This window comes from Oncorhynchus masou, chromosome 16, assembly GCF_036934945.1.
Source record: "Oncorhynchus masou masou isolate Uvic2021 chromosome 16, UVic_Omas_1.1, whole genome shotgun sequence".
Classification (NCBI taxonomy): domain Eukaryota; kingdom Metazoa; phylum Chordata; class Actinopteri; order Salmoniformes; family Salmonidae; genus Oncorhynchus; species Oncorhynchus masou.
In genome coordinates this window covers 29,968,721-29,984,964 of record NC_088227.1, presented here as the reverse complement: position 1 = coordinate 29,984,964, position 16,244 = coordinate 29,968,721, and the positions used below count along the sequence as shown (strand labels likewise).

General features: G+C 42.7%; 1 pseudogene; it reads right to left on the bottom strand.

Annotated features, from left to right (window-relative positions):
- Positions 1 to 1,017: 1,017 nt before the first annotated feature.
- The window catches only part of LOC135557803 (ena/VASP-like protein), an 89,413-nt pseudogene continuing 74,186 nt past the window's right edge, over positions 1,018 to 16,244 (bottom strand).

Genomic DNA, 16,244 nt, shown 5'->3' with positions numbered 1-16,244 from the left:
TGATTATGTAGAGTGAATATTTTTTTGCTTGCTGAAACATTAATAAGGCCCACAATGCCATTGGCCAACTCACTGCTAACCATAATGCACCATAAGACCAAAGCACCATGCTGTTTTAAATGCAGAAAACGTCTATCACATAGGATACCTACTGGCATTAGCCCCATCTAGTCCATTGGATGTATTTCATAGTTTCATAGGCTCGTTGAATGTTTAATATTACACTACACATCAACAGGGATGGATATATTGCAGTTGTTTTTTGTTTCTTGGGTTTTCTACAAATATATGTTTTCTGTAAACATACTCTATATAGGCTCTCTTGTGTGGCGCAGCGGTCTAAGGCACTGCATCTCAATACTAAAGGTGTCATTACAGACCCTGGTTTGATTCCAGGCTGTATCACAACAGGCTGTTATTGGGAGTCCCACAACAGGCACACAATTGGCCCAGTGTCGTTAGGGTTTGGCAGTCATTGTAATAAGATTTTGTATATATAGTAAAATATATCTGGTCTTTTGGCGTTCTCTTAATCTGACCTCCAGGTGTCAGTATACTCAAGGGGACAAAATACCTCTCAATCCAGATAGTTGTGTAACACCTGTTGCGATGCAGTCATGTATCTGCATTACATGTGCTGTATACTGACTGCAGGAGTTTATTAATATCAGGAGGTTGCAAAGCCATGGTACAGAAAAGTCAGATAAGAAGTGCATGGAGAAGTACAGATGGGATTCTCTGTCATGTAGGGAATCATTCATCCCTATACTTAACAATTCTCTAAATTGATCCCCAATGAATACGCCAAAGATGTTATGTGTTGTTAGAAAGTATGACAAAGACAGAGATATGTTAAAAGGAACAGATAGGCCAAATTATGTTCCTAGTGGCCCAGAGTGTATGAATACACAGTCTGACTAGGTGAATTCTTGTGAATAAACACTGAATCAGAGCAGCTAATCAAGCACAACTCAAAAAACAGACAACTCTCACAGAGGTCACTTCATTTTTCCAAGACATTGTTCACAGTTTTATTTGAAATCATTTTAGTGTGTGTATATATATAACATTTTTTTTTTTACCAGGAAGCACTTGGTCATAAAAGGAAATAATAAAACAAACAATACTTCACCATATCGTTGCAGCCAATAAACATTTTATTAACAACATAATCACAAATACTGTGGTGTATTATTCTTTTTTTGTTCATAAGATTGCAATATCCAAAGAGCAATACTTTATATACCACCCTCTCTTTCAGGTTCAAGACCTGTTTAAAAAAATCTTTCAGTCAGTGATTACACACACACACACAATTGTGTTTGGCGAAAAAGGATACAAAACTCTTTAAAAATGTTGAGGTCAGGTCATGAGAAATAAATCCGTATGTGCTTATAATTGTATTTTAAAACAAAATCAAAAGAGAAAAAAAATTACAATATAAAATATAAAAGGCTGACATAAAATGATTATCATCAGTGTCATTATAATAATAATATTGTTCCTATTGTCGTCACTAAAACTGCTACTACTTATATTCACACCATTACATCTACAATAATACAAATAATAGTCATATTAATGACAATGATAGTAATAATAATGTCAAACAAACATTTTATAAATAAAAACTCCTAGAAAACCAAGATGTTACTTAATTGAATTTCATAATTGTTTCCTTTAAGGCGGGAAACAGAACAGTAAACATTGGTTACCGATGGACAGATAGAGAAAGAAAAAAGAGAAAAACAAGACCAGAGAAAGTGAAAAAAATCAGTGCGAGAGTGTCCTCCATCCATCCCATTCTTCCAAACGTAACGTAAACAAACTGTTCCTGTAGTGTTACAGCAACATCACAGCAACGTAGAATAAATAAATGGTTGTAGTTCGGGCCTCGATCCTCTCCTTGCCTCCTCAGACACAGCAGTGGTTGCCGTGGGGACAATGGTTCCAAAAGGTACACGACAGATTATGTCGTGCTGATTCTGCTCAGTTCTTGTCTAATGACTGGAAGAGAGAGGAGACACAACAGGAGTGTTACAAGTCTTGTCATGGAGAGAAGATGTGTTGTCCTGTCAGAAAGCAACTCTGGTATATCAGCAGTATTCCTTTCAGTTTATATGTCTCTGACGCCATCTGGAGGATAACATGTCTCACTTCTCCTTCTCTTCCAATAACAACCTCATTTGGTCAGTTCCAAACATAAGTGCAGTAAACTACATACTATAGAGATATTAGCCACAGACAGTACATTTCCTATCGAGACATTCTTGGATGAAGTGAATGAGGAACTCAGAGAGATAACGCACCATCAATGATCTCATCCTTCACCTTGTGTAATTCACGAACAACTTCTTCCAAGATTTCCTGTTCCAAGTATAAAAGTTAATCATAACAGGTATATGTTTTCATATTCACAAAGTGTATGTGCCAATAATTCACTTCAGGGCTCCTTACCTGCTTCATTCTGTCAAAGTCTAAGGCATCTGTGTCGCTGCTACTCCCCACAGGTCGTACCCTACAGAAACCAAGGGAAACACTCTCACACAACATAGTATCTCAATATATTTATTTTACAAATGAGAGTAAGCATGCAATATAAAATTATAAGTGCACAAATAATGCATTAAGTGTACAGATGGAAATGTGTACAGTCCTTTACACAGTTAACCAGCCAATCCCTTGATTACATAACCTAATTTTAATTCCGAAGTCGGCAGACTAACTTGGTCTGTCAAGTTTCTCACCTTGATACCAGTGATGACCTCTCTGCAGAGTTGGCTCTGTCCCATGGCTTCTTCACGCCATCTGAGAGGGGAAGGAGAAGAGAAGACGGGTCAGGATAGGAAAAACATTACCTCAACATGTACATTTTTATTGTGTGTGTATACCGCTCAAAAAAATAAAGGGAACACTTAAACAACACAATGTAACTCCAAGTCAATCACACTTCTGTGAAATCAAACTGTCCCCTTAGGAAGCAACACGGATTGACAATACATTTCACATGCTGTTGTGCAAATGGAATAGACAACAGGTTGAAATTATAGGCAATGAGCAAGACACCCCCAATAAAGGAGTGGTTTTGCAGGTGGTGACCACAGACCACTTCTCAGTTCCTATGCTTCCTGGCTGATGTTTTGGTCACTTTTGAATGCTGGCGGTGCTTTCACTCTAGTGGTAGCATGAGACGGAGTCTACAACCCACACAAGTGGCTCGGGTAGTGCAGCTCATCCAGGATGGCACATCAATGCGAGCTGTGGCAAGAAGGTTTGCTGTGTCTGTCAGCGTAGTGTCCCGAGCATGGATGCGCTACCAGGAGACAGGCCAGTACATCAGGAGATGTGGAGGAGGGCAACAACCCAGCAGCAGGACCGCTACCTCCACCTTTGTGCAAGGAGGAGCAGGAGGAGCACTGCCAGAGCCCTGCAAAATGACCTCCAGCAGGCCACAAATGTGCATGTGTCTGCTCAAACGGTTAGAAACAGACTCCATGAGGGTGGTATGAGGGCCCGACGTCCACAGGTGGGGGTTGTGCTTACAGCCCAACATTGTGCAGGACGTTTGGCATTTGCCAGAGAACACCAAGATTGGCAAATTCGCCACAGGCGCCCTGTGCTCTTCACAGATGAAAGCAGGTTCACACTGAGCACATGTGACAGACGTGACAGAGTCTGGAGATGCCGTGGAGAACGTTCTGCTGCCTGCAACATCCTCCAGCATGATCGGTTTGGCGGTGGGTCAGTCATGGTGTGGGGTGGCATTTCTTTGGGGGGCCGCACAGCCCTCCATGTGCTTGCCAGAGGTAGCCTGACTGCCATTAGGTACCGAGATGAGATCCTCAGACCCCTTGTGAGACCATATGCTGGTGCGGTTGGCCCTGGGTTCCTCCTAATGCAAGACAATGCTAGACCTCATGTGGCTGGAGTGTGTCAGCAGTTCTTGCAAGAGGAAGGCATTGATGCTATGGACTGGCCTGCCCGTTCCTCAGACCTGAATCCAATTGAGCACATCTGAGACATCATGTCTCGCTCCATCCACCAACGCCACGTTGCACCACAGACTGTCCAGGAGTTGGCAGATGCTTTAGTCCAGGTCTGGGAGGAGATCCCTCAGGAGACCATCCGCCACCTCATCAGGAGCATGCCCAGGCGTTGTAGGGAGGTCATACAGGCACGCGGAGGCCACACACACTACTGAGACTCATTTTGACTTGTTTTAAGGACATTACATCAATGTTGGATCAGCCTGTAGTGTGGTTTTCCACTTTAATTTTGAGTGTGACTCCAAATCCAGACCTCCATGGGTTGATAAATTTGATTTCCATTGATCATTTTTGTGTGATTTTGTTGTCAGCACATTCTATGCAAAGAAAAAAATGATTTAATAAGAATATTTCATTCATTCAGATCTAGGATGTGTTATTTTAGTGTTCCCTTTATTTTTTTGAGCAGTGTATATATTATATTGTGTTGTTCTTGTGTACTATAAATTGTGGTATATTTGTGTTGTATACATCTGAAACCCTACCTCTTCAAGGAGGATCTTAAATAAACCTCCGCCCCCAAAAATACACTTGTCTTTTCCTACTAGCACTGACTCTGCTGATCACTACTTTATGGAGGGAAATGTGCTTGTTATGGCTGTGATATGTGGTTGTCTCATCTAGCTATCTTAAGATGACTAAGTGTAAGTTGCGTCTGCAATAAGAGCATCTGCTAAATGCCAAGAATTGAAATGTATATATATATATATAAACTGTATATGACTGGAGTACCTGTGGGGTTCTGTCCACCCTTGATGCCGGGGGAAGGGGACCTATTGGGGTCATCCTGCAAAACAACAGGACAAATATATTGACGTAAACTAAGGAGAAGTGCGTCATAAATGTAATGATAAAAGAGTCATAAGTCACTGTAACATTAGTTAGCATCACTCACGATTTGGTTGTCCTCAGGCTTCTCTGATGCTGCTTTCCTTCTGAGGGCAAGAAGAAGCCTCAAGTCAGAGCTTCATTCAGTTTGATATCAAAGTTGTACATTCAATATGTCTGACGCTCACCTCCACATATGACTAGATATTATTTTGAATAGAAATGTCTGTTGTTCTAACTAAAGGGCTACGTTTCTGTGGGACCTGCAGGACCAGATTGAGATCATTGCGTCGCTGTCGTCGTTTTTCATGCTGCAGGTTGGGTCAGACAGTCAAATTTGAGATGAAAATATTTTTGTTGTCCCGCAGATTATTTGGAAATGTTCGTCTTTCTGCTTTGTATACGTTAGCATACTTACTGTATTAAAAGCACATATTTGTTGCATTATTCACATACTCAGAATTCGCTGCTTCAAGTTAAGTAGCCTACCTCTCCTTTCCTAGTTGGGAGTGCAAGATCAAGTGCACCTAGTATACACTACCGGTCAAAAGTTTTAGAACACCTACTCATTCAAGGGTTTTTCTTTATTTTTACTATTTTCTACATTGTAGAATAATAGTGAAGACATCAAAACTTTGAACTAACACATATGGAATCATGTAGTAACCAAAAAAGTGTTAAACAAATCTAAATATATCTTATATTTGAGATTGTTCAAATAGCCACTCTTTGCCTTGATGACAGTTTTGCACACTCTTGGCATTCTCTCAACCAGCTTCACCTGGAATGCTTTCCAACAGTCTTGAAGGAGTTCCCACATATGCTGAGTACTTGTTGGCTGCTTTGTCTTCACTCTGCCGTCCAACTCATCCCAAACCCTCTCAATTTGGTTGAGATCGGGGGATTGTGGAGGCCAGGTTATCTGATGCAGCACTCCATCACTCCTTGGTAAAATAGCCCTTACACAGCCTAGAGGTGTGTTGGATCACTGTCCTGTTGAAAAACAAATGATAGTTCCACGAAGCGCAAACCAGATGGGATGGTGATCCCTGCAGAATGCTGTGGTAGCCATGCTGGTTAAGTGTGCCTTGAATTCAAAATAAATCATAGACAGTGTCACCAGCAAAGCCCCCCCACACCATGCTTTATGGTGGGAAATACACATGCAGAGATCACCCATTTACCCACACAGCGTCTCACAAAGACACGGCGGTTAGAACCAAAAATCAAAAATTTGGACTCCAGACCAAAGGACAAATTTCCACCGGTCTAATGTCCATTGCTCGTGTTTCTTGGCCCAAGCAAGTCTCTTCTTATTATTGCTGTCCTTTAGTAGTGGTTTCTTTGCAGAAATTCGACCATGAAGGCCTGATTCATACAGTTTCCCCTGAACAGTTAATGTTGAGATGTGTCTGTTACCTAAACTCTGTGAAGCATTTACTTGGGCTGCAATTTCAGAGGCTGGTAACTCTAATGAACTTATCCTCTGCAGCAGAGGTAACTCTGAGTTTTCTATTCCTGTGGCAGTCCTCATGAGAGCCTTTTAATTTTCAATAAATATTGATTACCCAATTATGTGTATGTGCTCATAAAAGGTAGGCTACATCCTATATGCAAAACGTAGCTCAAAATAAGTGGGAGTGTGTACTCTAATCATTCTTGTTGCTTCAAGGTCAGTAGCCATACATGTGAGATAAGGTGTGCGTTTGATCTCAATTAAATAGTTGATATTGGTGCCGGAGGGGATGGCTGCCGTTTTATGTGCGCCTAACTGTGCTATTTTGTTAGTTTGTTTCGCATTGTTTGTCATTTATTTTGTCCATAATGTTGCTGCTAGCGTCTCTTATGACCGAAAAGAGCTTCTGGATATCAGTACAACGATTATTCACCTCGACGCAAAGGATATACTGCTTCCCTGAGACCAAGCCCAAATCCCGTCATTCGTGTGAAGAAAATACGAAAATACAGGGGGTGGAGATCAGGGTGCCTTGTGAGAATTTGTTGGAGAGTGGGTAACCTGCCTCTACCATCCGTTCTATTTGCCAACGTGCAATCCCTGGAAAATAAACTGGATGATCTCCGTTTGAGACTATCCTACCAACGGAACATAAAAAATGGAAATATCTATGTTTCACCAAGTCGTGGCTGAACGACGACACAGATAATATAGAGCTGGCTGGGTTTTCCATGCATCGGCAGCACAGAAGAGCAACGTCTGGTAAGACGAGGGGTGAGGGTGTGTGTTTTTTTGTCAATAACAGCTGGTGCGCGATGTCTAATATTAAAGAAGTCTCGAGGTATTATCGCCCATTGACTTTGTTGTCCTTCAGCCATTTTGCCACAACTGTGGAAGTATGCTTCGGGTCATTGTCCATTTGGAAGACCGATTTATGACCAAGCTTGAACTTCCTGACTGATGTCTTGAGATGTTTCTTCAATATATCCACATAATTTTCCTTCTTCATGATTTGAAGTGCACAAGTCCCTCCTGCAGCAAAGCACCCCCACAACATGATGCTGCCACCCCCGTTCTTCACAGTTGGGATGGTGTTCTTAAGGCTTGCAAGCCTTTTTCCTCCAAACATAACGATGGTCATTATGGCCAAACAGTTCTATTTTTGTTTCATCAGACCAGATGACATTTCTCCAGAAAGTACGATTGTTGTCCCCATGTGCAGTTGCAAACCATAGTATGGCTTTTTTATGGCGGATTTGGAGCAGTGGCTTCTTCCTTGCTGAGCGGCCTTTCAGGTTATGTCGATATAGGACTCGTTTTACTGTGGATATAGATACTTTTGTACCTGTTTCCTCTTCACAAGGTCCTTTGCTGTAGTTCTGGCATTTGGAAATTGCTCCCAAGGATGAACCAGACTTGGCTGATTTCTTTTGATTTTTCCATGATGTCAAGCAAAGAGGCAGTTAGTTTGAAGGTAGGCCTTGAAATACATCCACAGGTACACCTCCAATTGACTTAAATTATGTCACTTAGCCTATCAGAAGCCATGACATGATTTTCCGGAATTTACCAAGCTGTTTATAGGCACAGTCAACTTAGTGTATGTACACTTCTGACCCACTGGAATTGTGATACAGTGAAATAAATTAAATAATCTGTGTGTAAATAATTGTTGGAAAAATTACTTGTGTCATGCATGAAGTAGATGTCCTAACCGACTTGTCAAAACTATAGTTTGATAACAAGAAATGTGTGGAATTGGTTGAAAAACTAGTTTTAATGACTCCAACCTAAGTGTATGTAAACTTTCAACTTCAAATGTACATTTTTCAAGCACACCACCATAGTCCCTGTGCCAAAGAAAGTGAAGGTAACCTGCCTAAATGACTACCGCCCCGTAGCACTCACATCGGTAGCCATGAAGTGCTTTGAAAGGCTTGTCATGACTCACATCAACACCTTCATCCCGGAAACCCTACACCCACTCCAATTCACATACCGCCCCAACAGATTCACAGATGACGCAATTTCAATCGCACTCCATACTGCTATGTGAGAATGCTGTTCATTGACTACAGCTCAACGTTCAACACCATAGTTCCCACAAAGCTCATCACTAAGCTAAGGACCCTGGGACTAAACACCTCCCTCTGCAACTGGATCCTGGACTTCCTGACGAGCTGCCCCCAGGTGGTAAGGTTAGGCAACAACACATCTGCCATGCTGATCCTCAACACTGGGGCCAATCCGGGGTGCGTGCTTAGTCCCCTCCTGTACTCCCTGTTCACCCACGACTGCGTGGCCAAGCACAACATCAACACCATCATTAAGTTTGCTGACGACACAACAGTGGTAGGCCTGATCACCGACAACAATGAGACAGCCTATAGCAGGCCTGGGCAACTCCAGTCCTCGGGGGCCTGATTGGTGTCACACTTCTTCCCCAGTCCCAACTAACACACCTGACCCCAATAATCAACTCATCTTGATCTTCAGTTAAGAATGCAATTAGTTTAAATCAGGTGTGTTTTCTAGGGATGGCGGAAAAGTGTGACACCAATCAGGCCCCAGAGGACTGGAATTGCTCAGGCCTGGCCTATAGGGAGGAGGTCTGAGACCTGGCAGTGTGGTGCCAGGACAACAATGTGAGCAAGACAAAAGAGCTGATCATGGACTACAGGAAAAGGAGGGGGAATAGGCCCCCATTAAAACTGACAGGACTGTAGTGGAGCGGGTTGAGAGTTCCTTGGTGTCCACATCACCAACAAACTATCATGGTCCAAACACATCAACACAGTTGTGAAGAGGGCACAACAATATATTTTCCCCTAAGGAGAATGAAAAGATTTGGCATGGGTCCCCAGATCTTCAAAAAGTTCAACAGCTACACCATCGAGAGCATCCTCACTGGTTGCATCACCGCCTGGTATGGCAACTGCTTGGCATCTGACCGTAAGGCACTACAGAGGGTAGTGCGTATGGCCCAGTACATCACTGGGGCCAAGCTTCCTGCCATCCAGGACCTATATACTAAGCGGTGATAGAGGAAGGTCCAAGTCACAGACGACTGTTCTCTCTGCTATCGCACGGCAAGGGGTACCGGAGCGCCAAGTCTAGGTCCAAAAGGCTCCTTAACAGCTTCTACCTCCAAGCTATTACACTGTTGAACAATTCCCCCCCCCTTTATTTTACGAGTCCAACACTCTGACCACTAGGCCACCCTGCCGCCCAAAACAAGGCTAACCTGCCGCCCCAAACAATTAATAAAATGGCCACCCAGACTATTTACATTGACACCCCCATTTGTTTTTACACTGCTGCTACTCGCTGTTTATTATCTATGCATAGTCACTTTACCCCTACCTACATGTACAAATTACCTCAACTAACCTGTACCCCCACACATTGACTCGGTACTGGTACCCCCTGTATATAGCCTCATTATAGTTAACTTTTTACTTAAGTTTATTTAGTAAATATTTTCTTAACTCTATTACTTGAACTGCATTGTTGGTTAAGGGCTTGTAAGTAAGCATTTTCTGGTAAGGTTGTATTCAGCGCATGTGACAAATAAAATGTGATTTGAGTAGGCTATAAATAGAGCCAGTGCATGGGCGGAGAAGCACGGGAAGTTATCTTTCCAAGGAAATATACTTCATAAATATGATTAGGCTACAGTGTTCTATATTGCCTTGAAGTAAATATTGATCATTCATATTTGTCCATCTGAAAACCGTCCCTCTCCTAAAAGGTAGGCTATAAAATGTAGCTAATTGTAAAGTGCAAGTCTCTCCAACTCTGCTCTCTTCAAACTATGTCTAGCCTATTAGCTGATATAGTCCAGTAATACAGACAGCCTAATTTAATGGACTATGTGAGAATCTCTGTTCATTTGAAATATTGCTTCGGTTATTTTTCCGCATTTTGATATTCCCTATAGGGCCTAAAATCGCTGCGACCAATGGCTACTATGGCTACCATGGCTACCATGGCTACCAAGTGAGCTGCGTCACATACGCCTAAAATAACATTGCAGGACTGCAGTTGGGTTCGGGACCAGTTCTTGAGGTAGTGGGTAGGAGCCGGACAGAAAGCCAGTGGGTGTGGGAGGGTGCCGCATGAAAAGCTGCGGGTGTGGGTGGGAGAGGGATTAATAAATTAGTCCCGCACAGACCTGTAGTTCTAACTATATGCTCTGAATAGGAATGCCTGCTCTAGTGTTTCTAACTCTATGATCTGAATAGGAATGCCTGCTCTAGTGTTTCTAACTCTATGCTCTGAATAGGAATGCCTGCTCTAGTGTTTCTAACTCTATGCTCTGACCTCCGCGCCAGCAGAGCGTTCATCTCCTCCATCAGTCCTCCGCTGCCACCACTTGTCCGGTTGGCTTCGTTTTTGGTCCCCGATCCTGAAGAGTTAGAGTCCTCAGGCTGGAGAGAGAAGAGAGAGACACACACAGTATCTTAGGAGAAGATAGGACAGAGAGTGTTATGTAACCTAGTTGTAAGGGGGAAAGGAAAGGGAAAGGGGGATACCTAGTCAGTTGTGTCTTCTGCATTTAACCCAACCCCTCTGGAGTACCAGTTAATGGTCTAAAGGGGCTTCCTTAACCTATTTCATCTTCACTGATATGAAAGAGCTGGGCTTGGTGAACATTGTGCTTTCACCTGTCCTATGTTGAGATCAGTGCAGATGAAGGAAAGAAGAGGAGGAGATATGGTGACTTTAGACTAGTGGTCACCAACCTTTTCTGAGTCAAGATCACTGTCACAGTCAAAAAGCAAGCTGAGATTTACCGCTCACGACTTAACATTAACCTAATAAAAATACAGTTCTGTAGGAATGAGGCTAATTTCTTGATTTCCTGATTTCTTATTTTCTTGCACATTTGTCACACTTAAATGTTTCAGATCATCAAACAAATGTTAATATTACACAAAGATAACCCAAGTAAACACAAAATGCAGTTTTTAAGTGATCATTTTATTTATTAAGGGAAAAAAACTATCCAAACCTTCATGGCCCTATCTGACAAAATAATTGCCCCCCTTGTTAAATCATGAATTTACTGTGGTTAATCAATTTTTTTTGGAAAGCTGGGTTCAATTTCACTAGCCACACCCAGGCCTGATTACTGCCAGGCCTGTTGAATCAAGAAATTACTTAAATAGAACCTGTCTGACAAAGTGAAGTAGGCCAAAAGATCTCAAAAAGCAAGACATCATGCCGCGATACAAAGAAATTCAGGAACAGTTGAGAAACAAAGTAATTGACTTCTATCAGTCTGGAAAGGGTTACAAAGCCATTGCTAAATCTTTGGGACTCCAGTGAACCACGGTGAAAGCCAATATCCACAAATGGAGAAAATTTGGAACAGTGGTGTACCTTCCCAGGAGTGGCCGGCCTACCAAAATTACCCCGAGCGCAGCGACGACTCATCCAAGAGCTCACAAAAGAACACACAACAACATCTAAAGAACTGCAGTCCTCACTTTCCTCAGTTAAGGTCCGTGTTCATGACTCAACCATAAGAAAGAGACTGGGCAAAAATGGCATCCATGGCAGAGTTTCAAGGCGAAAACCACTGCTGACCAAAAAGAACATAAAGGCTCGTCTCACTTTTGGCTGATCTTGCTGATCCCCAAGACTTTAGGGGAAATATTCTGTGGACTGACAAGACAAAAGTTGAACTTTTGGAAGGTGTGCATCACGTTATATCTGGCGTAAAAGTAACACAGCGTTTCAGAAACAGAACATCATACCAACAGTCAAATATGGTGGTGGTAGTGAGATGGTCTGGGGCTAATTTGCTGCTTCAGGACCTGGATGACTTGCTGTGATTTATGGAACCATGAATTCTGCTCTCTAACAAAAATTCCTGAAGGAGAATGTCCGGCCATCAGTTTGTGACCTCAAGCTGAAGCACACTTGGTTTCTGCAGCAGGACAATGATCCAAAACACACCAGCAAGTCCACCTCTGAATGGCTTAAAAAAACAAAATGAAGGTTTTGGAGTGGCCTAGTCAAAGTCCGGACTTGAATCTGATTGAGATGCTGTGGCGTGACCTTAAGGCGGTTCATGCTCAAAAACCCTCCAATGTGGCTGAATTAAAACAATTCTGCAAAGAAGAGTGGGACAAAATTCCTCCACAGCGACGTGAAAGACTCAATGCCAGTTATCACAAACACTTGATTGCAGTTGTTGTTGCTGAGGTTGGCACAACCAGTTATTAGGTTTAGGGGGCAATTACATTTTCACATAGGGCCATGAAGGTTCTGATAGCTTTTTCCCTTAATAAATAAAATCATCACTTAAAAACAGAATTTTGTGTTAACTTGGATTATCTTTGTGTAATATTTACATTTGTTTGATCTGAAACATTTAAGTATGACAAATGTGCAAAACAATAAGAAATCAGGAAGGGGGCAAATACTTTTTCACAGCACTGTAAATTCTTGGTCTGACAATATTGTTCTTCTCAGACCATATTATATTTCCAAACTCTAGCTTTGATAACAAAATAGATATGTATGTGCGCAACTTTCACTGGGAATGAGGGGGACATGACCCCCAACACCACACACACATTCTGAAATAGCATTTTTCCTACCCCGAGAGGTCGGGTAGGCTGTTTGGCGGTATCAGACGGCTGGATTTAGTAGGACCCTGCGGACACCACAGAGTGTAGGAACAGAGGCAGCTGTTGTCTGTTTGGTTTGTGCTTTTTCTCCGAGTTGTAAAAGCAAGCAGAGCAGAAACTGGCTACTCCTTATTTGACTGATGTAGCTGGCAAAGTAACTGCTGTTTGAGTTAACATAAAACATTTATTTATTCCTAGTGCTGAGTTAGTAGTGTAACTGACATGTTATGTTAGCTAATGCATTACATGTTTCATCCCCTCTCGAATGAGGTTCTGTATGAAGTGCATGAACTAACTAGTTAGCTAGCTAGTAGTTACCACAGCCAGTTCAGCTCGAGCTATCTGTCGGGAAGCAGTATCTTTCAGCTGTTGTGTTTATGGAAATGCTTTGTAGACCTTGTCCCGTTTCAACAGAAGTAAATTAACTTGGCAAATTTTGCCAGTTGATGTACAGTGCATTCGGAAAGTATTCAGACCCCTTCACTTTTTCCACATTTTGTTACATTACAGCCTTAATCTAAATGGATAAAAAATGATAATTTCATCAATCTATACACAATACACACAATGTTTGCAAATGTATTTAAAATAAAGAACAGAAATACCTTCTTTACATAAGTATTCAGACCCTTTGCTATGAGAATCGAAATTGATCATCCTTGAGATGTTTCTACAACTTGACTGGAGTCCACCTGTGGTAATGTAACGGCGTTCTTCGTTTGTCGCAAGAAAGTCGGACCTAAATGCAGCGTGGTGGTTACTCATGTTTTTAATAAATGAATCGCGGTACATGAAATAACTGATACAAAATACAAAAACAACAAAACGGAACGTGAAACCTAATTACAGCCTATCTGGTGAAACTACACAGAGACAGGAACAATCACCCACGAAATACACAGTGAAACCCAGGCTACCTAAATACGGTTCCCTATCAGAGACAACAAGAATCACCTGACTCTGATTGAGAACCGCCTCAGGCAGCCAAACCTAAACTAAACACACCCCTAATCAACCACAATCCCAATGCCTACAAAAACCCCAATACAACAACACAATAACATAAACCCATGTCACACCCTGGCCTGACCAACTAATTAACTAAAACACAAAATACTAAGACCAAGGCGTGACAGGTAAATTCAATTTATTGGACATGATTTGGAAAGGCACACATACCTGTCTATATAAGGTCCCACAGTTGACAGTGCATGTCAGAGCAAAAATCAAGCCTTGAGGTCGAAGGAATTGTCCGTAGAGCTCAGAGGCAGCATTGTGTTAAGGCACAGATCTGGGGAAGGGTAGCCAAAAATTTCTGCAGCATTGAAGGTTCCCAAGAACACAGTGGCCTCCATCATTCTAAAATGAAAGAAGTTTGGAACCACCAAGACTCTTCCAAGAGCTGGCCACCCGGCCAAACCGAGAAATTGGGGAGAACCTTTCAGAAGGACAACCATCTATGCAGCACTCCACCAATCAGGCCTTTATGGTAGAGTGGCCAGACAGAAGCCACTCCTCAGTAAAAGGCACATGACGGATGTGGCAGGGCTTGAAATCCAGCCGCGACCTACCCAGTGACGCGAGCCTACCAGACGAGCTAAATGCCTTTTATGCTTGCTTCGAGGCAAGCAGCACTGACGCGTGCATGAGAGCACCAGCTGTTCCGGACGACTGTGTTATCACGCTCTCCGTGGCTGATGTGAGCAATACCTTTAAACATGTCAACATTCACAGGATGTGTACTGAAAGCATGCGTGGACCAACTGACAAGTGTCTTCACTGACATTTTCAACCTCTCCCTGACCAAGTCTGTTTCAAACAGACCACCATAGTCCCTGTGCCCAAGAAAGCGAAGGTAACCTGCCTATTTGATTACCGCCCCGTAGTACTCTCCCTCAAATTTCTCCCTCAATGTGAGCAAGAAAAAAGAGCTGATCATGGACTATAGTAAAAGGAGGGCCAAACAGGCCCCCATTAACATCAACAGGGCTGAAGTGGAGCGGTTTGAGAGATTCAAGTTCCTTGGTGTCCACATCACCAACAGACTATCATGGTCCAAACACACACAGTTGTGAAGAGGGCACGACAACCCATTTTCACCCTCAGGAGACTGAAAAGATTTGGCATGGGTCCCCTAATATTCAAAAAGTTCTTACAGCTGCACCATCGAGAGCATCCTGACCGGTTGCATCACCGCCTGGTATGGCAATTGCTCAGCATCTGACCCTACGGTGCTACAGAGGCTAGTGCTTATGGCCCAGTACATCACTGGGGCCAAGCTTCCTGACATCCAGGACCTATATACTAGGCTGTGTCAGAGGAAGTCCCCCAAAAATCTGATCTCTCTGCTACCGCACGGCAAGCGGTACCGCTTGGACAAAAAGGCTCCTTAATAGCTTCTACCCCCAAGCCACAATACGGCTGAACAATTAATCAAATGGCCACCCAGACAATTTACACTGACCCCCCCTCCATTTGTTTTTACACTGCCGCTACTCGCTGTTTATTATCTATGCATAGTCACTTTACAAATGACCTCGACTAACCTGTATCCCCACACATTGACTCGGTACCCCCTGTATATAGCCTCATTATTGTTATGTAATTTTCTGGTGTTTACTTTTGGATTTTGTTTCACTAGTTTATTTTGTAAATATTCTTAACTCTTTCTTGAACTGCATTGTTGGTTAAGGGCTTGTGAGTAAACATTTCACGGTAAAGTATACACCTACTGTATTTGGCGCATGTGACAAATACAATTTGATTTGATTTGACAGCACGCTTTGAGTTTGCCAAAGGAACCTAACGGACTCTCAGACCATGAGAAACCAAGATTGAACTCTTTGGCCAATGCCAAGCATCACGTCTGGAGGAAACCAGGCACCGCTCATCCCCTGGCCAACACCATCCCCACGGTGAAGCATGGTGGTGGCAGCATCATGCTGTGGGGATGTTTTCAGCGGTAGGGACTGGGAGACTAGAACTTGAACCAGATCGAACATCTCTGGAGAGACCTGAAAATAGCTGTGCAGCGCCGCTCCCCATCAAACCTGACAGAGCTTGAGAGGATCTGCAGAGAAGACTGGGAGAAACTCCCCAAACACAGGCGTGCCAAGCTTGTAGCATCCTACCCAAGAAGACTAAATGCTGTAATCGCTGTCAAAGGTTCTTCAACAAAGTACTGAGTAAAGGGTCTGAATACTTTTTTTTGGGGGGGGGGGTATTGTGCATAAATCGAAGAAGGAAAAAAACAGTGTAATCATTAAGGCTGTA